Raw genomic sequence first — 27,122 nt, 5'->3', positions numbered from 1 at the left:
TTTTTTGAGAATCGTACATACTGTTTTCCAAAAGGGTTGGACCAGCCGGCATTCCCACCAGCAGTGAGGGAGGGTCCCTTTCTCGCCACATCCGCGCCAGCACTGGTTGCTTTTGTTCTTGTGGATGTGGGCCAGTCTCTGTGGTGTGAAATGATATCTCATTGTTGTTTTGATCTGCATCTCTCTGATGATTAGTGATGTGGAGCATTTTCTCATGTGCCTTTTAGCCATTCGGATTTCTTCTTTGTGAAAGTTTCTGTTCATTTCCTAGTCCCATATTTTTTTTTTAATTTTTTTTTTATTTATTGAATCACCTTGGGAAAGGTTACAAAGCTTTCAGGTTTAGGTCTCAGTCATGCAAATATCAAACACATTTCCCTTTACCAATACTTTTTTTTTTTTACCATGAAGAACCCCAATAAAACCCCACCCCCCACCCCTCCCAGTCCCTGTGGGGCAGATGAATTCTAGTTAACACTCTATCTGCTTTGATTAGATTCATTGTTTCAATAAAAGATTCACCACTATTATTTAGAGTTTACCCCCCCCCCCCCCCAAATCAGACATGCTGAAAAAGCATTGTGACGTGATTTGCTTTCTACAGCTGGGTTCAAGAATTAAATGTTGGTTTTGGATTTCTGCTATTTTACTTATTGACCCTGGAAGTATTTATACTGAAAGTCAGATAGTTAAGAAATTGGTTTCTGTGCTCTGGAGTCGTGGCCGTGCTGGAGAGCCGCTAGTGGGGGGCAACTGGTGGCCTCGGTAGGGCGTGAAGGGCGGACCGAAACCCCCCTTCCCATGAGGTTTTAGTCGCCCCCCCACTCCCCCGGCTCATACCTGCTGTCCACAAGGCTCCCATGCGGCCGCCATCTTTCTTTCCAGAGAGGAGAAGGCGACTGGGGCAACACCCTTTCCCCTCCGGACAGACATGATGGCCTGGATTAACGCATAGTCCTTTCACTTTTCTGCTCCAAGCTGCCGGGTTCTGCATTAAGTCCCTCTGCTTCTGGGGCTGTGGCCGTGCTGGAGAGCCGCTCGCGGGGGGCAACTGGTGACCTCGGTAGGGCGTGAAGGACGGACCGGAACGCCCCCCTTCCCATGAGGTTTTAGTCGCCCCCACACCCCCGGCTCATACCTGCTGTCCACAAGGCTCCCATGTGGCCGCCATCCTTCTTTCCAGAGAAGAGAGGGCGAATGGGGCAACACCCTTTCCCCTCTGGCAGACTTGATGGCCTGGATTAACGCATAGTCCTTTCACTTTTCTGCTCCAAGCTGCTGGGTTCTGCATTAAGTCCTTGTGCTTCTGGGGCTGTGGCCGTGCTGGAGAGCCGCTCGTGGGGGGCAACTGGTGGCCTCGGTAGGGTGTGAAGGACGGACCGGAACGCCCCCCTTCCCATGAGGTTTTAGTCGCCCCCACTCCCCCGGCTCATGCCTGCTGTCCACAAGGCTCCCATGTGGCCGCCATCTTTCTTTCCAGAGAGGAGAGGGCGAATGGGGCAACACCCTTTCCCCTCCAGCAGATTTGATGGCCTGGATTAATGCATAGTCCGTTCACTTTTCTGCTCCAAGCTGTTGGGTTCTGCATTAAATCCTTGTGTTTCTGGGGCTGTGGCCGTGCTGGAGAGCCGCTCGTGGGGGGCAACTGGTGGCCTCGGTAGGGCGTGAAGGACGGACCGGAACGCCCCCCTTCCCATGAGGTTTTAGTCGCCCCCACACCCCTGGCTCATACCTGCTGTCCACAAGGCTCCCATGTGGCCGCCACCTTTCTTTCCAGAGGGAGGAGGGCGGAAGGGACCAACACCCTTTCCCCTCCGGGCAGACATGATGGCCTGGATTAACGCATAGTCCTTTCACTTTTCTGCTCCAAGCTGCTGGGTTCTGCATTAAGTCCTTGTGCTTCTGGGGCTGTGGCCGTGCTGGAGAGCCGCTCGTGGGGGGCAACTGGTGGCCTCGGTAGGGCGTGAAGGACGGACCGGAACGCCCCCCTTCCCATGAGGTTTTAGTCGCCCCCGCTCCCCCGGCTCATGCCTGCTGTCCACAAGGCTCCCATGTGGCCGCCATCTTTCTTTCCAGAGAGGAGAGGGTGAATGGGGCAACACCCTTTCCCCTCCAGCAGATTTGATGGCCTGGATTAACGCATAGTCCTTTCACTTTTCTGCTCCAAGCTGCTGGGTTCTGCATTAAGTCCTTGTGCTTCTGGGGCTGTGGCCGTGCTGGAGAGCCGCTCGTGGGGGGCAACTGGTGGCCTCGGTAGGGTGTGAAGGACGGACCGGAACGCCCCCCTTCCCATGAGGTTTTAGTTGCCCCCACACCCCCGGCTCATACCTGCTGTCCACAAGGCTCCCATGTGGCCGCCACCTTTCTTTCCAGAGGGGGGAGGGCGGAAGGGACCAACACCCTTTCCCCTCTGGCAGACTTGATGGCCTGGGTTAACACATAACCCGTTCACTTTTCTGCTCCAAGCTGCTGGGTTCTGCATTAAGTACTTGTGTTTCTGGGGCTGTGGCCGTGCTCAAAGCTTAACTATGATTTTCAGAGAGAAACGTTAGGTGGTTTACTTCCCATGGATCACTTTGTATATAGAGAGATGTTGCGCGATAAGCGGCCGCGCGGTTTTGAGGAAAAGTCCTAGTTCCCGCATACTCGAGCTGTGCTTGTAGAGGTTTCTGGTCACCGGGGTTCCATCTGGGGGAGGCGGGATGCGGTACCTACCCGATCTGGGACTTCCCGATGATCTCGGCTCTTTTTGGAACCTGTTTTTTTTTTTTTTTCCTTCGGGATCTGTGGATCCCGCCCTCCATGTTGTCCTTCTCTTCGGCTAAATGCTGTCAAGATGGCGCTGGGGGGCGGGCTGTGGGCGTGACTTCCGGAATCTGAGGTTACCTGGGAGTTGTAGTCCCGGCATTTTTGAGGAAAAGTCCTAGTTCCCGCATACTCGAGCTGTGCTTGTAGAGGTTTCTGGTCACCGGGGTTCCATCTGGGGGAGGCGGGATGCGGTACCTACCCGATCTGGGACTTCCCGATGATCTCGGCTCTTTTTGGAACCTGTTTTTTTTTTTTTCCTTCGGGATCTGTGGATCCCGCCCTCCATGTTGTCCTTCTCTTCGGCTAAAGGCTGTGAAGATGGCGCTGGGGGGCGGGCTGTGGCGTCCCATATTTTTATGGGGTTGGGTGATTTCTTCTTGTGGAGTTCAACCAGTACCTTGTATATCCTTGATATCAACCCCTTGTTGGATGTGTATTTGGTGAATATCCTTTCCCATTCTGTAGGCTGTCTTTGTATTTTGGTCACTGTTTCTTTTGAGGTGCAGAAGCTTCTTAGTTTAAGATAGTCCCATTTGTCTATCTCTGTTTTCACTTGCTCGGCCAGTGGCATGACATCTTTGAAGATACCATTAGCTTCAATATCATGGAGAGTTTTGCCGACTTTGTCTTCAATAAACATTATGGATTCTGGTCTGATGTTGAGGTCATAAATCCATTTTGATCTTACTTTTGTGCATGGCGTTAGGCTGAGATCTGAGCCCACTTTTTTGCATGTAGCCATCCAGTTTTGCCAGCACAGTTTATTAAAGAGGCTTTCCCTGTTCCATTTCACTTTTCTTGCCCCATTATCAAAGATTAGATGATTATATGTTTGGGAGGAAATGTCAGTATATTCAACTCTGTTCCATTGGTCTGCAGCTCTGCCTTTGTTCCAGTACCATGCTGTTTTAATTATTATTGCCTTGTAGTAGAGTTTGAAGTTAGGGAGGTTGATTCCTCCCATTTTCTTTTTCCCAAGAATTGATTTAGCTATTCGTTGGGGCTTATTGTTCCATATAATTTCAGGAGTGTTTGCTCCATTTCTTTGAAGAATGTCATGGGTATCCTTATAGGGATTGCATTGAATTTGTACAGTGCTTTGGGAAGTATTGCCATTTTGACAATGTTGATTCTCCCCATCCATGAACAGGGGATATTTTTCCATTTCCTCATGTCCTCTTTTATTTCCTGAAGTAGCGTTTTGTAGTTTTCTTTGTACAGGTCCTTTACTTCCTTAGTTAAGCTGATTCCTAGGTACTTGATTTTCTGGGGCACAATTGTGAATGGGATTGTTTTCTTCATGTCACTTTCTTCTCTTTCGCTATTTGCGTATAGGAAAGCAATGGATTTTTGGGTATTGGTTTTATAGCCTGTCACTTTACTATACAAGTCTATTGTTTCTAGGAGTTTCTTGGTAGAGGTTTTAGGGTTCTCTAAGTATAGTATCATATCATCTGCGAATAGTGAGAGCTTAATTTCTTCTTTCCCTATCTGGATGCCCTTAATATCTTTTCTTGCCTAATCGCTATTGCAAGTACTTCCAGTACTATATTAAACAGTAGTGGAGAGAGTGGGTATCCTTGTCTCGTCCCTGACCTTAGGGGGAAGGCTCTCAGTTTTTTCCCATTGAGGATGATGTTTGCTGTAGGTTTGTGGTAGATGGCTTTAACTATGTTGAGGAAAGTTCCCTGTATCCCCATTTTGGCAAGGGTTTTCATCATGAATGGGTTCTGGATCTTGTCAGATGCTTTCTCTGCATCTATTGATATGATCATATGATTTTTATCTTTTCTTTTGTTGATATGATGGATTATGTTGATTGATTTCCGAATGTTGAACCATCCTTGCATCCCTGGGATGAATCCCACTTGGTCATGATGTATGATCTTTTTGATGAGTTGTTGAATTCTATTGGCTAATATTTTGTTGAGAATCTTCGCATCCGTGTTCATCAGTGATATCGGCCTGTAGTTTTCCTTTCTTGTGGTCTCTTTGTTTCCTTTTGGTATTAGAGAGATATGGGCTTCATAGAAACTGTTTGGGAGAGTTTCTGTTTTTTCAATTTCCTGGAAAAGCTTGAGAAGAACTGGCAATAGGTCCTCTTTAAATGTTTGGAAAAATTCGCTAGTAAATCCATCTGGGCCTGGGCTTTTGTTTTTGGGAAGACTCTTGATTACAGTTTCAATTTCCTTGATGTGAATAGGTCTATTCAGGTACTGTATATCTTCTTGATTCAGCATTGGGAGATGATAGGAATTCAGGAATTTATCCATTTCTTCTAGGATCTCGTGTTTCGTGGCATACAGACTTTCAAAGTAGTCTCTAATGATCTCTTGAATTTCTTTAGTTTCTGTTGTGATATCCCCATTCTTATTTCTGATTCAATTTATTATGGCTCTCTCTCTGTTTCTTTGTGATTGTAATAGCAGTAATTTTTTGTTAACATAAAAAACTCATGTTTTGTTCATTTATGGATTCAGGTGCAGGAACTGGTTTCCCATTAACAAAAATAATGTCAACATTAGATGTAAAGAAAACTGCTATCAAATGAAGATGTGACTAGGAAAATTTTGTTTGTTTCTTTGGGTCACACCTGACTGTTCTTAGGGCTTTCTCTGGCTCTTGTGCTCAGAAATCACATCTGATGTGGTTCAGGGGACTATATGGGATACCTGGGATTTAACCTGGCTGGCAGTGTGCAAGGTAAGTCTCTTAGCCGCTGTACTATCACTTCAGTCCCACACTAAAAGAATTTTAGGTGCAGAGTAAATTGCAGAAAGCTTTGTAATGCCAAGTAAAAGTTAACAGGGGACAAAGGGAAGCAGGCTTTTGAAGACTCATATCTTCAGAAATGTTTACTGAAGGTATGTTCTTTCAGCTATGTAGGGAACAATAACCTGCGGTATATTGACCCTGACCTAGGCTTTGAACGTTTTAGGTAAAAAGCAATGTGATGTCTGCATTTTGTCCTTTTTATGTCTGTACTTATCTGCATATATTTACTGAATTTTTCCTTTCTTTGGTTGATAATGTTTATAATTTGAATAGTACCTTTTATGACTTTCATAATAATATTTCTAACATTGTTTTTCTTGGGGGAGAGATTTAGTCCTTTTCCAGTACCACTCAAGGCTTACTCCTGGCTCTGTGCTCAGAGGTCACTTCAAACAGTGATGAGTTAGGAGTCTAACTATGATCAGTCTTTTGCCAAGCAAAGATCTTAACCGGTACTATTTCTCTGACTTTATAATATTGTTTTTAGAAAATACCATAGGTAAAAAGATTGTGACTGAATTTGAGGAACAAACAGCAGTTGTTTTGATTACACTCAGACTGTGTGTCTTCTCATTCTTGGGAAAGTGTGAGAGGTTTGTTTTGTTTGCTTTTGAACCACACTCAGCAGTGTGCAGGGCTCTGTGCTCAGGGATCACACTTGGTGGTGTTCAGGAGACCATATCAGGTGCTGGGGATAGAACTTGGGTTGACTCTGTGCTAAGCAAACACCCTGCCAGGTGAAAAATGTTTCACTTGTAAGGTAAGCTTTGTCTTGATGGGTGAAAATGTAGTGTTTGGAGTCAGGTATGTAGGTCAGTGCTAGAGTGCTTGTCTTGAATGTATGAGACCTTGGATTTGATTGCCAACACCCCAAAACTAAAAAACAGAACAAAAGGAACCCCCCCATACAAAACAAAACAAAACACAAAGCCACAGAAAGTGTAAGGTTTGCATGAAATTAAAATGCAAGTAAATAATGTGTATGAAGACTAAGTGGACCAAAGGTTGCCATCAACTAACAGCCATCAACTAACAGCCTTTCAGTCCAAGTGTCCCCTGCTGTGCCATGCTGTGTGATATTGGAGCGAGTTCTTAACTGTTTCCTGTCTGCCATCTGACAGTATTAGCTTTTGTCAGCAATGTGCATGGGGCGCTCATGTCACAGACTGAAGTTTGTGGGCTCCCATGGTGGTTTATGTGAGGCAGAGAGGAGAGAGAAGGTCACTTTCTCCTGATCCACCTCTGCCACCTGGGGACCAGTTGGAAAGACTAGGCCTCAGGATGGAGTGAGTATTTGCTCTTTTCAGAAAAGGAGAGTCAGTCCTAGGCCTTTACCCAGAGATTATAGGCACTTGTCTTCCTCGCTAAAAGGAATTTCAGGAGCGGATGAGCAGTGAAGTAAAAGCATATATTTTTTTCTTTTTTTATTAGTGAAACATCATGAGGTACAGTTATAGAGTTACAAATTTTGTGCTTGGGTTTCAGTTATACAATGATCAAGTACCCATCCCTCCACCATTGCCCATCATCCACCACCACGGGTCCCAGCCCCCCCCCCATCCCCCCCGTCCCACCCTGCCTCTGTGGCAGGGTATTCCCCCTTGTTCTCTCTCTCTTCTTTTGGGTACTGTGTTTTGCAAGAGAGGCATTGAGTGGCAATCATGTTTGGTCTATAGACTACTTTTAGCATGATAAAAGCATATTTTATATGGAGTTTTTTAGGAAGGTGAAGGAGGGAGAGAAAATGAGAGAAAGCAACACACTCAAGGGTGAAGCCAGGCTTCTCTAAAGATGGAGAGAACCTCATGACACATGTGGGCACAAGCAGCACATGGGCTCAGGCAGCATATGTGCACCCTTTCTTTGTTCAAGTTGACTTTTAGAAGGTTTTTCCAACCTGCCTCTAAGTGGGGGATTTCTAGCTAGGTAAGAGTTCATTGCTAGGGTGGTTGCTAAGGAATGTTGCTTTATCTAGAGTTTCTCTGGCAGAGGTGGGGGTCGTTCAGGTGTCATTAATCTTCTTCAGGTCCTTATTTGCAGCCTCTGTCTCTGCTGAAGTTTGTGTCTCCTCCTGGTCTGTCACTGGCACCAGGAAGATTAAATCAGGCCTAGGCCTTAATTTTTGTATCTTTGAGGCTACTGGATTTATTACTTCTCAGAAATTCTATTGATGGACCTTCTCCTATCTTTCTGCCTCCCTCAAGATAAAGAAATGGCTTGTCTTCTAGTTCTGGTACTTTTCTTCCTGAAGCTAAGATGTGATGCCATTGTGATCAGAAGGCCTGTTCTCTCCCCTCTTTTAATGGTCATGTCTAACACTGACATAGCACAGTGGTAGGGCGTTTGCCTTGCACGCAGCCAACATGGCCAACCCAAGTTCGATTCCTCAGCCCCTCTCAGAGAGCCCGGCAAGCTACTGAGAGTATCTCGCCCACACGGCAGAGCCTGGCAAGCTCCCCGTGCCGTATTCGATATGCCAGACACAGTAACAAAAAAGTCTCCAATGGAGACGTTACTGGGCCTGCTCGAGTAAATCGATGAGCAACGGGAGGGCCTTTAATTAATTAATTAAAATTAATTAACACTGACATAGGTTGTATCCAGAGATAATCTTGTCAGTTAAAAGTGGTGAACTTCTGCTCAGCGCCCTTGGTCTGTGGCATAATAGTGAACTTCATGACCTTCCCCAGGCCAAAGTTCCATATTCTTCAATTTAAGGGTCGTCTCCTAAAGTTCTCCGTTCATTGGGAGACTGCCCCAGCTCTAGAGGGAGTATCTGCTCCCCACACATGCTATTTCTATGCTCCTTAAAGTTTTCTTTGCTTTCTTTAGTAGAAAACTACCTCTTACTAGTTAATAATTTTTTATATCAGTTTTTCCCTCTTCAAATAATTTAGGTGGTTTATCTCTCCTGATTGGACTTTGACTGATAACAACCTCTTAATTGTGATGTAGTTTGTAGGAGTCCCTGGACCTGCTCACATTACGTGGCGAAGGGTGATGGAAGCTCCCACATTCTTCAGAATCATTTCCCCCCACTCTAAGAGCCTATAGCAATAGTCTCTGGGGTGCCTTTGTGAATTTTAGGTACCCTTATTTATTGTATTATTCACATTTGTCCCCCTTCCACTAAACTTGTACCTTTTGATATAAGGAATTTGATTGTAGGCAAATCACTTGGTCACTTGATATCCCGTTACTCATCGATTTGCTTGAGTGGGCACCAGTAACGTATCCATTCATCCCTGTTGCATGCTAGTGTAGCCCAGTGGCATCTGCTCGTTCTAGGAACATGAAAAGCCTCAAACCGATTGTTCAGGGTCTTGACGAAGAAGTCTGACCATCTCGTAGGTGGGCATCCATGTGATCTTTGGACGTCCTGTGGAATCCAGTCGGTAATGGCTCTAGTCCAGTGTTCATCTCTAAATCTTATTACGTGTCCAGCCCATCTGATTTTCAATGCCTTGGCAAACACAACAGCGACCCTGATTCTTGAGCGTTGACAGAGGTCAAAACTCTAGATTCTTTCTCTCATTTAAGTGAAGCGTGATACTCCAAGTATAGCTCTTTCGATTCCTCTTTGAGAGACCTGAATAACGTTCTCATCCTGTTTTCATAGGGCCCAGGTCTCTGAGGCATATGTTAATGCAGGAAGAACAATGAAATCAAAGAGATGTGCTCAGAGCCGAGGTTCTTTGTCCTCTTAGCTATTTCTTTGATGCTCTTGAAGGTGTTCCAAGCCTCTCTCTTCCTCCTGTGCAACTCAGGTGCCAGGTCATTCGTCATGTTCACTTTTCGACTTAGGTGCACATAACTGTTGCATTTGGAGTTAAATAAATAAATAGGCAAATAAAGGAGCTTTTATCAAAGGGGAAACCAGCATAGAGGGATGAAGGCCTTTGAAGTATGGGACTCATGTGAGAAGCCCAGAAAAGCTATAAAAAACAGAACTTCATTTCCAGAGAGTGACTGGATCCCCTAAGGGGAGCGGCTCAGACTGCAGGAACTGTAAGAATATCAAAGGAGAACTTCAAGAGATCCAAGCTCTGCCTCTTGGTCACCATTCTAGTATGAGACTTTAGGGGTCAGTTTGAGAAATCTGAACATATAAAGTAGCTTGAAGGAGCACAAGGCTGCATTTCAGCTTCTTCAGAGGTGGCCAGGATCCCTGCCTGAGCCTGTGCTCTCTGGTGCATTCTCCATCTTGGGTATTTGTTTGCATCTCTGCTGGGGATTGTGTACTTGGCTCTTTCCACTCTGGAAATGGTTGAATACTCTCTTATGTCTCAAACTATTTCTCTCTCTGTGTACTTCCCAAATACACTTTCTTGCATCATTGTTCTGATTTTTTCCCATGTTCCCTGCTGCCATAAGGTTAGGCAGCAGAACAGAGGAGAAGGAACCTGAATGTAAAAAACTAAATACGTGGAAGGTTGTGTGTTCGCGGTCTCTCTGGACGGCTCTGTCTCACTGCCCGTGTTTGGTGCTCTTGAGACTCTGCATGTGTGGCCTGGATCTGGACGGCTGTTGGCCAAGGGCAGGTGAAGGAAGAGACAAGAGCCAGGCTGTTGGTCTTGCAATTTATTCCAATCCTCTCTTCATTCATTCATGTCTCTCCTCTGCCTCTCTCCAACTCTCCTGTCTCTCCAACTCTCTTGCACTCTGGGCTGATACTGCACCCAGTCAGGTAGCAAAATCAACATAAAAAAGCCCTTCCTGAGGGGTCACCTGAAAGGTATTCTAAAGCCCTTCCTGACTGCCCCAGGCAAAAAATGTCCTAAGGTGTTTTTTTCCTTTCCTCAGTCCAATAACTATCAACATTTTAATACTAGTTATTTTTGTATGGACACAGTAAGAGATAACATTGAGACTTGTAGGGCAGCTCACCTGGGAACATCTTGCCACAGACTCAGACTACAGCGCTCAGGCCAGATTAATCATTCCTAACCCTAGCAGGGTCCAAATCTAGTTATTACCTTTGGATCATAGCAGCATTTGTTCATGACCAAGCTCTTAACTTATAGTTAAGCATTATGGCTATTTGGCCAGGCCCATCTCGATGCCAGGGTAGCACATACCTTACAGCTTGCCCTGGTTCCATCCAGTCCCTCATCGGGACCCTGCTTTGGGGGGCGGTAGGAAGAAAGGGCAACTGAGGCTTAGGTGAGAGAACAGATGCCATGGAGGGAAATGTCACTGAGAGTCACGTTACAAAAACATGTCTTCTTGTGTCCAAAAAGGACATTGCTCTGAATAAACTATGCAAAGGGAGAAGAGAAAAACAATATTTACAAGTCAACAGAGCACAAAAAAAGAAGTTACAAATAAACCCAGAGGATTGGGAACACCGTGATGGGAGGAACCCAATAAACCTAAACTACCTGATGCTATGCAGGAAGGACAAAACAGTGTTATCCTATACCTGCGTGTTAGCTAGAACTACTTTTTTTTTCTTTCTGCAAAGAACAAATATTTGGTCAAGCCTGAATTCCACAATTCCCAAAGAAATTGGGTAGCAGGGATAACTTTCCATTGACAAAGAAATTCTCTGGATGCAGTTTTATTCTTTCACAAGTGGTTATCCAATTTCCCCTACACCATTTATTAAAGAAATTTCCTTGCTCCACTTTAGGCAGCTAATTCCCTCTTCAAAGGTTAACTGTCCAAGTAGCTGAGGATTTATCACTGGGATTCCAGTTCTGATCCATTGTTCTGTCATACCATATTTATCCTTGTACCAAGATCCTTTAATTACTATAGCTCCATAGTAAAGTTTAAATCAGGGACTTTGATACCTCTCAAGGTTTTATTTTTTTGTCCAAAATGGGTTTGTTTATTTTTGGGATTTTTATGTGTTCATACAAATTTTAGTAGTTCTTGTTGTGATTCCTTGAGGAGTATTGGGATTTTGATAACGATTTTATTAAATGTTTATTGCCTGGTCAGGATAAATATTTTGAAAATATTAAATCTTCCGATTCTCGAACATGGAATATTTTTCTATATCCTGGTGTCTTCTATTCCTTTCATATCCTTTGTTAAGTTGATTCTTTGGTATCTGATGTCTTTGAACATTAAGTTCTTTTTTTTATCTTCTTTTGTTCTAGTTCATTTTTTTATATATAGAAACACAACAAATTTTTGTGTATTTGTTTTGTATCCTTCTACTTTGCATAACTGATTAATTTCTTCTGGTACTTTTTTTTTTAGGTAAAACTTGTTTATTTACATTCCCCGGGAGAAAACAGTATTATCCTTTCTTGAACAAAAAGTGGGTATTATGGAAACCATCTTTGGAGGAAGTATTCAATAAACTTATTATTTAAATAAACTCTTGAGTAGGAAAGAAAGAACAGGCTGGGAATCGCTGTCGAATATACTGGTTCAGCTCTGCAACATTTCCTCACTGGAAACATTAATACCGCAGTGTCAGAGTCCCCAAACTTGGACTCAAAGCCTCAAAACTCTGTCTCCTTGACTTGCTTCTCTCTCGACTCCACCCAGTTGAGATTATTAATGGTTTGCTTCATGTCATCATCTCCGTCTTCATAAATTTTCTTCAGAACATTCATTAGTCCCTCGCTAGGATCTGTCTTAATGTCATAGGAGGACTTTTCTTTCTCTTTGCAGTCCTGAGTCAGGTATTCCCACCATGCGTTCTTGGCTTTCATTCTACACAAGATCAGAACTGTATCAGTTTAAGTCTTTTTTTTTTTTTTTTTTGCTTTTTGGGTCACACCTAGTGGTGCACAGGGGTTACTCCTGGCTTTGTGCTCAGGAATAACTCCTGGCGGTGCTCAGGGGACTATATGGGATGCTGGGAATTGAACCCGGGTCAGGTGCATGCAAGGCAAACGCCGTACCTGCTGTGCTATTGCTCCAGCCCAGAACTGTATCAGTCTTGACCTTTTTTGAACAGCCTTCTACAGAGATGGGTTTCAGGAGATTGTTCACGATCATCAAGTGGTTCTTCCCGTTTAGGTTCTTGACCAGAAGCTCGAATGACCTCTCTATGAAGCACACCTGCACGCTCTTGGAGGGGGGCATGGGGAACGCACTGGTGCACTCCAGCCAAGGTGATGTAGATCTTCACGAACTTATCAGACTGGGCCCACCTGTAATAACTGATCTTCACCCTATGTTAGGGTGCGGATAGAAATCTCCCTCTAATGACAAAGAGACTCCAGAGACTGCAAACAGCAAGCAGGGTTTATTGTAAGACTGGCTAGTCAGGGTCCAACTGCCTACACAAAAACGCAGGTTCGGCAGGTTGGGTAAAGACCCCTCGCTTCTTCATAGGAGATTTTATATAGGCCCTCCTCAGTCATTACAGCAGAGCCCGCGCATTTCATAGCCAATAGATTTGTAATAACCCATACTTTCCTGACCAATCCATTTTAAAGTACATCACTCTTTAGCCTATAGTATAAAGATCAGCATTTGCGTCAGTGCTTAGGAACATCCTGGTTTTTATGGAAGTCCTGGGTCTTGTGACATGGGTCTTGTGAGAGACATCTGGTTATCTGGTCTGACCCCCCATCCCCCTTTCTCGTGACTTGCAACTCGGGACATCTGTATCTGAATTCCTTGCTCAGGGGCAGAAAAACCAGTTATTTTGCAATGTGGGTTCCTGTTAAGCTAAGCTAGATTAATTTTGGTGGTCCATTTTGGGCCTGTCCCTCACATGTGTAGCCTGTGGTCACGGGCACCACCAGAGCCATGCACTTCTCACTGCTGACAACATCTGTTTTCTTCTGTGACTGTGGCTGCGGCTTGTTCTTGATCTCTGTTTCAAGCTTAGACTTCTCTGCTGTAAGGGTATCGCAGATTCTCTTTCTGGAAGTCTTTCCCAGCAGTACCTTCACTTCTTCTGGATCTTTCTATAGCTTCTCCATGACTGACGCCATGGCAGGCTGTGCCCCGGACACCGCAGCTCTGGAGCGAGGTGGCCCTGCGCATGCGGTGTGTCTGGAACCTTCACAAGCCTGCCCCAGCACCGCTCCCCAGGACATGTGGCCCTGCCCAGCCCACACCCCAGGCACCGCTTATGTCTTGTGAGTCAAGATGGAAGAGTTTTTCAAAAATTTTAAAGTGGAATTTTTGTGTCTTTTGTGGATATTATCATGCCCTGTGCCTGGGTTGGTTTGACTTTTTCTTTTCCAATTTGGATTCTTTGATTTATTTTTCTTATCTAATTGCTGTGACAGGGCCTTCCAAGAATATATTAAATAGTAGTGGTTGACCTACTCTTGGCCATGTAGAAACTCGGTTAAACTCACTAAGGCCATACCACCCTGAGCTTGTCTCATTGTGTCAAAGATAAATGCACTTTTGTTTCTCATATTTTTGAGAATGATGATGTCTTAGATCAAAATTTGAGTTTTTTTCCTTCATTCTGTTCTTTGAAGGGTTTGAAATGCCCTGGTGATTACCGGCAGTCTGTGCATACTAGATAATAAAGCTAATAAGTTTGTTCGAAAGTAGACGTCAAATCAAAACTGCAGTTCAAGAAAGTTCAAGAAGGGACTAGAAGATTTGACTTTTCCGTTTGCAGATAATTTCCTGTTAATTCTAATAAAGAGTAAATTTAAATAACTTTTGATAAAAGACTATTAAAAAAATGACCTCCCCCCACCCCATCCCTCCTCCAAGCCTTCCAGGAGTGATTCCTGAGTGCATAGGCAAGAGTAAACCTTGAGCACAGCCAGTGTGACCAAAAAATTTGAAATTAAAAAAAAATTTTTAATGATCCCCTTTTGTTCTGGTCTTCTAATTAATACTTATTAAGTATTAATACTTACCATAATAGGGTTTAAGGTGCTTGCCTTTCACATGGCTGATCATGGTTCACTCATTCACTCACTCACTCACTCACTCACTCCCACAATGGTTCCCCAGCACCACCAAGTATGATCCCTGAACATTGCTGGGTGTGCCGCTTCCCACTCCCCCCCCACAAAAAATATTGTACTAAGGTCCTTTTTTTTTTAACATGAACTTTCATATATTAAGCAAACACTGCATTGCCTTTAAATAAATTCAAGAGAAGGGAGATCATATACGGTGCCCAGAGTATGATAAATCCTGAGAGTTGTATTCCTGAGTATCATTTTCTGTAAGCAGAAATACTTTGTTCCTTTGTTCCTTCTCCTTCTTAGAGCATTGCTCTAATTTGCTGAAGCTGGATTAAGACTTTACCACCTTAGTTGTCAAAATATGTTCTTTGGCTTCCTCTTATCTGCCTTTTCTCAAACACGGGGAAAGAGATACTCAGTTGGGGCTCTGGAACCAAAGCCTTCATATGTATCTTCTGTTTTCTTAAGCTAGTTCTAAGCAGATTATCTACACTGGCCAGAATTTGCATTTGAAATGTTTCTGTAATAATTTCTTAGGAAAATGTACTTTTATTGAGAATTTTGGCACAGTTAAGTGACAAACTCCTAAAGACTGAATAGCTTCAGTTAGGTATATAAAATGGTTTTTTTCTAATAGTATGTTTTTGTGACTGTTGAAAACAACTCTAGTTTACCTCAAAATATGATTCTTTTCCCAAGTTAAGTGCCTGGCCCACTATGATCAATTACATATTACTTCATGCGTGTTTGTGTTTAACAGTTGTTCTCCTTGAGTATGGAAATAAGATATTGTGTTTAAAGGCAACTGTGTTTAATATAAACGAATCTGTCAAATACTGTGTGAACTCCAGCAGCTTACTATAGGCTCTCCATAACAAAATATTAAAATCATTTTCACTTTAAGAGTACAGTAGGATCAATAGATATTTTAGTGGGCCCCGAATCTTACATCATCCTCTAAACTGCTGTGAATTTTTTGTCTTCACTTGGAGGCAAGGATAGAGAAATACTTTCTTTCTTTCTTTTTTTTTGTTATATTTATTTATTGAATCACTGTGGGAAAAGTTACAAAGCTTTCAAGATTAAGTCTCAGTCATACAATGATCAAACACCTTTCCCTTCACCAGTACTTATTTTTCACCACCAAGAACACCAATATACCCCACTCCAAGGCCTGTGAGGCAGATGATTTCTACTTAACTCTCTATCTACTTTGATTACATTCATTATTTCGACAAAAGATGTACCATTATTGTTTAGAATTCCCTCCTCAACAATCAGAGCTGCTGAAAAGGCATTGTGAAATAATTTGTTTTCTATAGCGTGTTATGAGTACCATTGTATTTCTGATATTTTACTAGTTAAGTTGGGAAGGATTTCTGCCAAGAGCCAGATAATTACGAAATTGGGTTCTGTGCGTCTGGTGTTATGGCCATGCCAGAGAGCGGCTCGTGGGGGGCAACTCGTGGCCTCAGTAGGACGTGAAGGAGAGTCGGTATGGCCCCCCTTCCCATGAGACTGCAGTTGCCCCGTCATCACTGGATCATACCTGGCTTTCCAATAAGCTCTGAGGCAGCGGCCACCTTGCTGCCGGGGTGGGGGGGGGGGGGGCGGAAGGGAGAGACACCCAAGCGATAGTTTAACGCATGGTCCATTTACTTTTCTGCTGCAAGCTGCCAGGCTCTGGATTAAGTCCTTTTGCCTCTGGAGCCATGGCCGTGCCAGAGAACCGCTTGTGGGGGGCAATTCGTGGCCTCGGTAGGGCGTGAAGGACGAGCCTGTGGACTCAGCTATTTTATAAAAAAGCACAATGGCTCTGGAAACAAAATCCAACCTTCTGTTGCCTACAAGAGACATGTCTGAGCTCTCCTGCTAAATCACAGTTCAGAGAAAAAGCTTGGAAGACAATCAGACAAGCAAATGGTAGCCTCACAAAAGCACTGACAGCCATACTTATATTCAAGCTAAAGAAAGTAATAAGAGAAAAAGAGTGAACTTACATACTGTTTTGTGATATTATTCTTTGGAAAACAGATTGGGGACCTCTTAAATAGATCTCCATAACCAGTAATTCCACTCTTATTTATCTGACCCCAAAACACAAAAATATTAATTTGGAAAGACATGTGCAGCATATCTGTATTAGCCAAGATTTGAAAACAACCAAAATGCCCGACAACAAATGAGTGGTTAAAGAGAATGTGGCATAAATTCATAATGGAATAATGCTCAGCTATGAGAAAAGAGGAAATTTTGCCTGTGCATATCTGAACAGGATTTCTGGAGAATGGGTGAGGAGAACAGAGGGGTCCTCAGAAGCCAAGCTCATGACTGAGCTGTCGGGAGGCAGCCCTCGCTGACCTTGTGGTGGAAGCAGAATCAGGACTGCATAGCCTACTCTGTCCCCATGAGCTGGGAGATCTCAGGCCTGCACCACAACCTCTCCACTCGGTGCTCACATGGCCCAGACCCCAAGGCCATTGCTCTGGAGGCCAAGACCGGCAAGCTGGATAAGTCCCTGACTCAGAGTCTGCTATGCCAGAGCCAGCCCTGCTCTCCCCAGCCCCAGCCCCACCACTGCCACCTCGAGGTAGCATCCACAGCCATGGCATGAAAGCCACCAGCCTACTTGTAGAAAGTCAGGTTCTTCTACACAAGTAAGACCTGTTGGGGCCCGAGCAATCAGGTGAAGGGTAGTTGCCTTACGTGTGGCCAACTCAGGGTTGATCCCTGGCATCCCCCGAGAAATACTTTCAAGAGATATTTTTTTTCCATTCCAAAATTTGTGGACATTCTCACTTTGGCTTTACATTTTCGTTCATACTGCAGCCAAGAACCTAAAGTATAATGCATTTTACTTCTTGAATTTCATATCTCTGCTAATAAATTGCAAGAAGCAAGGACAATTAGAGAAACCATTTAGGCTTTGGTTAACAGGGGACTAATCCTTGTACATTATGTTTAATGTTTGCCATCAGAATAGTTGTTGACCTTTTTTTTTTCTTTTTTAAAAAAATTTTTATTAGTGAGACACCATGGGGTACAGTTGTAGACTTACGAATTTTTGTGCTCGGGTTTCAATTATACATTGATCAAATACCCATCCCTCCACCAGTGCCCATTTCCCACCATCACGGATCCCAGTATCCCTCCCACCCCCCATGCCACCTATCCCCCCCTGCCTCTGTGGTAGGGCATTCCCCTTTGTTCTCTTTCTCTCTTTTTGGGTGCTGTGGTTTGCAAAAGAGGCAATGAGTGGCAATCATGTTTGGCCTATAGTCTACTTTCAGCATGCTTCTCCCATCCTGGGAGGATCCTCTCCAAACACCCTTTATTTGGTGCTCCCTTCTCTATCTGAGCTCCCTTTTCCCCTAGCATGTGTGGCTGGCCCCCAAGCCACGGAACAACATTCCTGGTACTAATCTTGGCCATTCTTGAGTGTTAGTCTCCTATTTTGTTACTTTGTGTTCCCCAGATAAGTGTAATCTTTCTATGTCTATCCCTCTCTTTCTGAGTCATTTCGCTTAGCGTGATACTTTCCATGTAGTACCACTTGTAGGGGTTGATATCAAGAATATACAAAGTACTGGTTGAACCCCACAGGAAGAAAACATCCAACCCCATCAAAAAATGGGGAGATGAAATGAATAGAAACTTTCTCAAAGAAGAAATCCGAATGGCTAAAAGGCGCATGAGAAAATGCTACACATCATTAATCACCAGGGAGATGCAGATCAAAACCACAATGAGATATCATTTCACACCACAGAGACTGGCCCACATCCACAAGAACAAAAGCAACCGGTGCTGGTGCGGATGTGGCGAGAAAGGGACCCTCCTTCACTGCTGGTGGGAATGCTGACTGCTTGTTGACCTTTTTAAAAATAAGACTAGTGGTTTTTAAAAGCCTGAGGACTGACCTAGAAGCAAATGTCTGAATTATACTGTAGAGGGAAGGCGGGCTCCCAATGGGAGCTTCATGGCTTGTGTTTCTGTGCCATCATATAGGAATGAAATTGTCAGTTGTGTAAATCTGCTGTTTAAATGGAAATATTGGCCTTCTTGCCCTAAATAAAAGGGCTAATAGTTTAAGTTGTTTTTATTATAAATTAAGCCATCTTAGTTTTTTTTTTAAAGATTTGGTTGTATGATTGTTCTTAAATGTTTTAAAAATAAAAACTGGAAGTTCTTTGCTTAGTCATAAAAAAATAGTAGTGGTGGAAGTGGGTTTTTTATCCTGTGCCTATGTAAGGGTGAAGACTTTAGTTTTTTTGCTATAGAGTCTGATGTTGGCTGTGGGTTTGTTGTAAATGGATATTACTCTCTTGAGTAATGTTCCATCTGTCCCAATTTTGTTGAGATAATTTTAAATTTTATATTTTTATTAGAGTTTAGGTAATATGATCATGATAATGTCAAAATGTATAGTAATGATGTAGGAAGTTACTGCACACCACTACCATTGAAATGTTACATGAGATCTTGGATATCTTAGTGCTATATCAATCTGGTGGGAAAATATCCTTTCCCTTTTTGTGGCCTCCCCTGCTTCCCCTATCTGTTGTTTTATTTGCTTGGGAATGGCTTAGTTTCTAGCTGGAATTTGGGTCAAAAACAGAAAGGCTCTGAGAAAAGCCGGAACTGTTGGGTGTCTCTTGAATATACCAAACTGTGTCATCCCCAAGTCCATTTCTGCTTATTTCATTTAGACTCAGGGATGTTGAGGACCTACTTTTTTTGTTGTTTGTTTCTGGCCCACTCCAGTGGTGCTAAGCAATTTGTCTTGTCTCTGTACTCAGAGATCACATCTGTTCAGGGGATCATATGTGATGCCAGGGATTCAAACCAGGGTTGAATGCATGCAAGGAAAGGACCTTAGCCACTGTACTGTCTCTTCAGAGCAGGAAATTAATCTTAATCCAAAACTGAGTAATGTGTCAGGAGATGTCTCAATGGGTGAGTGCATGCTTTGCCTGATGGGCCCCAGTTTTGATCTCTGGCACTTCAGGCTCCTGTGAGCATTGCACAGGTAGCCCCTGAGCATTAAATTGTGCCTCCTTCCAAAAAACAAAACAGGGAAAAATTCTCAAAAGATGACTAATGAGTAAAGAATTCAGTAGCTTCTAGTCCACACCCCACTGACACCGAGTAACACCTGTTGAGATATTCCTGCTCAGTGGTGTATATTGAAAAAAATCAATTAGAAGCTGTGGCACTCTCTTGCCGCCTGTGTTTGGTGGTCTTGGACCACTTTCCATAACCTGGACGTCTGATGGGTGATGAAGGAGGAAACGAGGGTCATGCTGGTTGGTGATCAGTTGTGATTTATTCCAGTATCCTCTCCTTCTGCTACCTTCCAGTCTCACCTAGTCCCATATTCCACCTTTACCCCCCTCGACTTCCTCCTCGTGTCCACTCTTATAGCCTTGGTTATATTCCCAAATCATGAGGGGTTGAGGTAGCAATTACACATAGGGTGTGGTATACAGTTGACAGATGTAAAGTCCTTCCTAGGGGAAGCTTCTTCTAGGACAAATTCTCATCCAGCAAGATGACTCGCCTTAGCTCAGACAGAGAAGGGAACACCAAGTAAAGGGTGCTGAGAGGACCTGCTTGGGTTGGGAGCTGTTGAAAATAGACTACAGACCAAACACGATGACCACTCAATACCTCTATTGCAAACCACAATACCCAAAAGGAGAGAGAGAACAAAAGAAAATACCCTGCCACAGAGGCATGGGGGGAGGGGGCAGGGGAAGGAGGTGTTGAGGAGGGATACTAAGATCATTGGTGGTGGAGAATGGTCACTGGTGGAGGAATGGGTAACCGATCATTGTATGACTGAAATGCAAACACGAACATTTGTAAGTATGTAACAGTACCTTTGGGCTGGAGCGATAGCACAGCGGTAGGGCGTTTGCCTTGCACACAGTCAACATGGCCGACCCGAGTTCAATTCCTCCACCTCTCTCGGAGAGCCTGGGAAGCTACCGAGAGTATCTTGCCCGCACGGCAAAGCCTGGCAAGCTACCCGTGACGTACTCGATATGCCAAACACAGTAACAACAAGTCTCATGATGGAGACGTTACTGGGCCCACTCGAGCAAATCAATGAACAATGGGAGGACCGTGACCGTGAGAACAGTACCTTATGGTGATTCACTAATAAAAAATTTGGAAAAAAAATGATCTGCCTTAGAAAAAAAAAAGATCAGCCTAAAGGGCAAAATACCATGTACGGGTGTGTTTCTCCTTTCCTTAGTCCAATAACCATTTAAACATTCACCTTAAATCTACTTCTTAATAATATTAGTAATTTTGGACACAGTAGAAGATATATTAAGCTCATAGGGTGGATCTCCTGGGGACGTCTTGCTATAGATCTCCGACTACAGTGCTCAGGCCAGATGAGCTATTCCTAATTCTAGCAGGATCCTTGTCCAGTTGTTTTTCTTTGGATTATGACAGAATTTGTCCATGACAGTGCTCTTACCTTATGGTTAAGTATTATCTCGCTTGGCTGGGTCTGTTTTGATGCCAGGGTAGCTCACAGCTTGCCCTGGGTCCATCCATTCCCTTGTCGGGATCCTCTTTTGAAGTGCTAGGAACTAAGGCAACTGAGACTTAACTTGAGAAAACAGATGCTCAGGAATGAATATTATTTGGAGTCAATTAACTCCCAAGTTACAAAAGCATAGCATTAACTGTCTTCCTGTCCTATACAAAAAAGACATTGCTCTGAAGTAAACTATGCAAGAGTCTGTGGGAGGGACACTCGTGTCTTTTGCGCACTGCTTGGGAGGATGGCCCCTAACCCCCAATAGTTCCCCTATTAGAGAGAACATGAAATGAAAAGAAGGAAAGGGCTGAATAAAGAAATAATGTAGAGAGAAGGGTGAGGGACAATGGACAGATGACTAGGGAATATGTAGGAGCTGGTCCCTCGGATTCCAGCCATACTGTTTATGGAACGAATGACAGATGCACAAACAACTGCCCAGAAGCTCTCAGGCAGTTTCCTTGGTAGCCACAAGCACCAAATGAGGACAGAGCTAGTACCAGTGCTGACCTTGAGGCTGACATAGTTAATGGCCTGGAGTAATTTGCTCACTCTTCTACGACCATGCAGGGCAGGCCATCAAGGTTCCAGGGATCCTTGGGAGGGATTAGAGTCCTCTGATAACTATGGACTATTTCACTCTAAGCATTACATGAATTTTCCGTCACTCCTTGAGGAGAATTTTATTTTCCCACATCACAGCTGAGAAACAGAAGCTCAGCAGGAGGATAACTGCCTGGGTCATGTGGCTGTGTGGAGAGCACCCAGGGAGCTGTCCCCCCCACAGCTCAGCTGTGCTCTAACAGGGCACCCTAGATTAGGCCAACACCCTCAGGGGGGATTCCAAAATTATAGAAGCAAAGGGGAGGTGAAAACATAACTTCTCTTCCTCCTCCTCCTTCCTCCTCCTTCCTTCCTTCTTCTTCTTCTTCTTCTTCTTCTTCTTCTTCTTCTTCTTCTTCTTCTTCTTCTTCTTCTTCTTCTTCTTCTTCTTCATCTTCTTCTTCTTCTCCTCCTCGTCCTCCTCGTCCTCCTCGTCCTCGTCCTCCCCTCCTCCTCCTCCTCCCCTCCTCCTCCTCCTCCCCTCCTTCTCCTCCTCCCCTCCTCCTCCTCCTCCCCTCCTCCTCCTCCTCCTCCTCCTCCTCCTCCTCCTCCTCTTCTTCTTCTTCTTCTTCTTCTTCTTCTTCTTCTTCTTCTTCTTCTTCTTCTTCTTCTTCTTCTTCTCTGCTATTTATTCAGCCATTAAGCTGATTGAATTGGGAATGAACTCCACATTACCTTTTTTTAAAAAAATTTAATCACTGTGAGATACAGTTACAAAGCTTTCATGTTCGAGATTCAGCCTTATAATGATTGAACACCCATCCCTCCACCAGTGCACAGTTTCCATCACCAGTGTTCCCATTATATCCCCCTCTCCCACTGTCACAGTCCTCACCCTGCCTCCATAGCAGGCAATTTATCCAATACTCTATCTCTACTTTTGGACGTTATGTTTTGCTCGAATTTTCCCACCAATTCAAACCTGTCTGCCAGAGGCAGATGCTAGATCATTTATTGTCCATTGCTCATTTTGAATGGATCATGTGTGCCATGGCTGCGTGCTTCTGGAATCCTAGATTGTAAGTGGTTGGGTTCCAGAGACGTTTCTGTAGGGCACTAATCCATTTTGGGACTCAATTGGGTGTCTCTGGACCAGGGCCATTGGTGCGCCAAGGTGGTGCCCAGAGGCACATTGTGGGTGTGACAGCCAAGACAACAAGTAGGTGGGGAGCTGGGGAGGGACAGCCCGACACCTCTGTTGCCATGCGGCATGGAGATTTAGTCCTAGATCCCAAATACCTGGGCCTTGCTTGTGGAAGTTCTTGGTTGCAGGGATTCCATCTGCAGCAGGCAGGGAGACTGCACCTGATCCATCTTGGGTGCCCCGGAAAATTAGCTCAGTATGGGACTTGGAGAGATCTCCAGCTCTGTGGTGTCTTTCAGGACTTGCTGCTGTGTCTCTGGCTTTTTATCTTTTTTTGAGATTTTTTTATGGGTCTCTGAGAAAACATAACTTCTGGGTTGGAGAGACAGTATAGCAGGTAGGGGGTTGTCTTACACATGTGGTCAGCCCCAGATTTGATTCTGGATGTCCCATAAGGTCACCTGAGCACCGCCAAAAGTAACCCCTAGTGCAGAGTCAGGAGTAACCCCTGAGCACCACAGGATGTGACCCATTCCCCACCATTAAAAAAGGAAACATATTAAAACTTCTTCTACAAAAGCTTTAGTCTTGTCTCTTTTAATTTTTAAGTATTTGTGTTATAATGTGTACAACATTTGTTGATAGTTTGCTAGTGTATATTCAAATATGCTCATGTTGGCTCCGGTGCCTCAGTTGAGCCTTTCCTTGTTACCTGAGATTGTGGGTGTGCTACTACTACTACATCTCTGAGTGTAATTCTCAACTTCAGATATGTGTGACCTACAGACCATGGGAAGAAGAAGAGCAAAAATTCTCTGTAAGGAGAATGTGACTATCAGAGGACCCAGCTGTCATCTCTCCACACCTAAAAACACTCCCAAGTAGCAGGTTCCAGAGAGATTAACAGAGTTAACCTGCAACAACTGTGGGGGGGGCGGGGTCAGTGAGAAGGAGGGTCTGGGAGGGTAGAAGGGACTATGCGGGTCTCTCCAGGTTACTTCAGGCCCTGCTGCCACTTTGTGGCCAAGTGTCTGTGCAGCTCTTTGATCATTTACTGAGTTGGGGGTAGTGAGAAAAACAGAAGATGATGCATCACTGTGTCCACTCAGAGTCTGAGTTATTTAAGTCAGAGCTAACAACTTATTTCTTGATGGACAATGTTATTTCCTGATTTTGGACAGGTCTTAGCAGCCAGTGTGAGGGAGTCTTCGTGGCGTGATTAGCAGGTGCTGTTTTGTGAGTAGGACTCACAGTGCCTCCTCCAGTGGATTCCACAGACGCTCCTCACATGAACACACCTCAGGGCTGTGGTGCAGAACAGGGAGTCCAAATTCTGCTGAGCATGTGCCAGTGCACATCGGGGGATGCAGGGTACAAGAAGAGGTCCCTCTTGGGAGGGCACTTACTGCGTTGGAACAGTGGGGAGTCATGTGAGCCTGGAAAATTCCCTGACTTGGAGAAATGACCTGACCAAGAGGGAGCATCTGGGAGAACAATGAGGAGCAGCCAGAGAGGAGTCTTAGAAGTGATTGAGCAGGGGAATCCCTCAAAGGAACAAGACATAGATCTAAGCTGACTAGAGAAGGCTTGGGAGGAGAATTAACCTAACGAGGAGGGGCTGCAGTAGGTGTGAGTCCCTTGAGAGGCCTCTACTGTGCCAGGTGAAATGAGGGTGGTTGGAAACCTACTTGAAACCCTGGTTAACCCTCTTGCATGCAGCCTGGTTGAGAGGGCTCTTGCTCCCTCTGTTGTGAGGAAAAGAGAAGCAGCTACTGCACAAACAGGCAGGTAGTGTTCTCTGTGTAACCTACAGGAGGTCATTTTGGTCTTGACTCTGTGGTACAGACACAGCTCTGCTAGGGAAGCATCAGCGTTGTCTGGGCCACACACAGTTCCTCATGCTGAAGCCTGAGAGCAACCAATTTGGAGTGCAGTGGCTGTCTGTATGTCTGTCTACCTTGAAGTGCTGTTTCAAAGTACCTGGACCACCCTCCTCAGTGCCTTGGTCCTGATCTTTCCTTCCTGACAACCAGGTGCCCTGTCCACAGGGCAGAACAGAGTCCCTTTGGGAATGCATCTTGTCACTTTTACTTTCAAACCGAGGAAGGAGCCAGAAAGCCGTAGACTTGGCTGTCCAGGAACAATTTTAGACAGCGCTTGTCCTGGATCTTGTGGACACCCAGAAACTCCCACCAGGTTCTGCTTCACCCTCCTGGGAGCCTCCTGCCTCTCAGACATGAGGGACCCCGCACACCCAGCCTTTGGGCCAGAAGCAGGGTTGGGGCTTTGAGCAGCTGACTACTAGTGGAAAGCCTGAACTTCCTGAACTTCCTCAAGCTGCTGCACTTCAGAATGCTTCTTAAGGGACTTTGAAGCAGGTATGTTGGCTTTGTGGACATTTGTCCTCAAAGTACAGTTGTCAAAGAGAAGTTAAGTGGTGACCATCTGGCTATGAGGTGAGGACAGAAAATGTAGGCTTTGAGGGGACTAGTTGTATGGCTCTAGAATGGTATAATTGGAAAAAGGATCAGGACTGACACAGTGAGTCTTTTTCATAATTTCATTATTGCCCTTACTGGGGTATAAGTGGCATATTCTGTGTAAGCCCTGATCTTAGTAAATGCAGTGAGTTTACAAATGTCAGTTCATTTGGAGGAGCAGATGCTGTCACCATTCCCATTTTGTGGGGGAAAAAACTGAGGCAGGAAATCTGTTATATGGCATCAGAGAGTGGAGGAGTCTGGGATTCTCAGCTTTCAGCCACCAGAACCTGTCCCTCCTGGAACTCTTGCCTGCTCCCCAGATTCCATTCCATGGGAAGGAAAGGAGGAAAAGGAATCATGTGTCAGCTGGGTGTGACCTGGCAGGTCCAGTTGAATGAAGGGTCATGTCCTGGGTCCCTCTGCAGGGTCAGGGGTGGGACTGAAATGCAGGTGAGTGGAACAAGCTAACAGGAGCATCGCTGTGAGGACAGTGTTGTCTGTGCCTAGGCTTCTCACATCAGGGGTATGAGAGTCACTAGCTGAGCTGGTCTGTCCCTCATGGTGAGGACCTGTTGGGGGCTTTTGTCCTGAGTCACAGGTGGTGTGTTACAATGGAGAGATGGAGGATGGTTTCCTACTGGGGCTCAAGTACTGACAAGAAGCCCTGGGTAGTGTGGGGAGCAGTGGGCATGCTGCTCAGGAGGGAAGGGAAGGAAAGGAAATGGGAAGGAGAGAGAAGGGAAGGGAATGCAAGGGAAAGCAAGGGAAAGGAAAGGAAGAGAAGTGGAAGGAAGGGGAGGGGAGTGCTGAGAGGGAAGGGAAGGGAAAGGAAGAGAAGGCAGGACAGCATTTTCTCGAGCTAACTGTGAGTCTCTGCAGTGGGGTGATCTCATAGCTGGGAGGGGTCTCAGCTGACATCAGGCTGTGTGGGACCCCCTGCCCTCACAGGGGAGCCAGGAGAGATGCTCTCTCATGAAGGGGTGTCCTAGCCCTGAGCCCTGCTCTCCTCCTGAGATCCAGAGCTCTGGAGACCCGGCCTTGCATGTTAGTCCTGGATGTTTCCTCCCTCTGTTTCTCTCCAGCCCCGAGGAGATGGAGCGTTGGTCTCCCTCAGCCCCCATGCTCTGCCCGCTGGCCTTCCTGCTTCTCCTGCAGCTGCCCACTGCAGGCTCCGTAGTTGAGTCTGTGCTGTGCTTCTGTGTCTCCCCTGGCTGCGCCCTGAGCTCCTGACCTTGTGCGGTGTCCTTGGCTCTAGAGATTACTCTGCTTTTCCAGCTGCTGTATCCACTTGAGAATTTCAGAGGAGTCAGTAAATTGTATAGTAAGGGGAGTGTGCCTGACAATTGTCCAGTGAGACATTTATGTTTAAACATCAGCTGTCAAAAAATAATTTTCTCCTCTGTCTTCCAGCCTTATTTGTATGTGAAGCAGTAATAAATCTTTCATTTCTTAATTCACAGATGCTGTGAATAAAAGGACAACAGAGCTATCCAATCTGCAACCGGGGACTGGGGAGGGGGAAGGTGCTGCAGTTCATGCATAGGAGCAGGCTGGGCAGGGGTGTGTGGAGGCCTCTGTGTTGAATAAGACTGGCAGTGAGGATTAGCGCTTTCTCAAGGGGTGGAGTACAGTTCCCTGGACCCTGGAACTATTCAGGGGCTGATAGTAGACTGGAACACAACTTTCTGACCTTTGCCTAAAAAGGAAATTTTCCGGGGTCTTTGTGTCATTATTTTCTGAAAAGTTGTGGTAGCCTGAATAAATTTGGGAACTTCTGGTGTAGATATAAAGATCAGACCAAAGATTTGGATGAGGCGGGGCAGAGCCTATGAGGGTTTCCATCGAAAGTGGGCTTCAACAGAGGGAACAGTCCATGCAAAGCTCTCCTGGTATCTAAGGACAGTGACTGGGGCAGAGTGAGCAGAGGGTGGTCACTGCAATGGGGTCTGTGGGCC

At 45.0% G+C, this 27,122-nt stretch overlaps 1 pseudogene; it reads right to left on the bottom strand.

Moving 5' to 3' along the window:
• Positions 1–12,041: 12,041 nt before the first annotated feature.
• On the bottom strand, positions 12,042–13,490 carry LOC130036057 (calcyclin-binding protein-like; annotated as a pseudogene).
• Between the last annotated feature and the right edge of the window lie 13,632 nt (positions 13,491–27,122).

Source organism: Sorex fumeus, unplaced genomic scaffold, assembly GCF_029834395.1.
Source record: "Sorex fumeus unplaced genomic scaffold, SorFum_2.1 ptg000063l, whole genome shotgun sequence".
NCBI classification, from domain to species: Eukaryota; Metazoa; Chordata; class Mammalia; order Eulipotyphla; family Soricidae; genus Sorex; species Sorex fumeus.
Note: the sequence above shows the minus strand (reverse complement) of the source record. Positions and strands in the feature narration are given on the sequence as shown.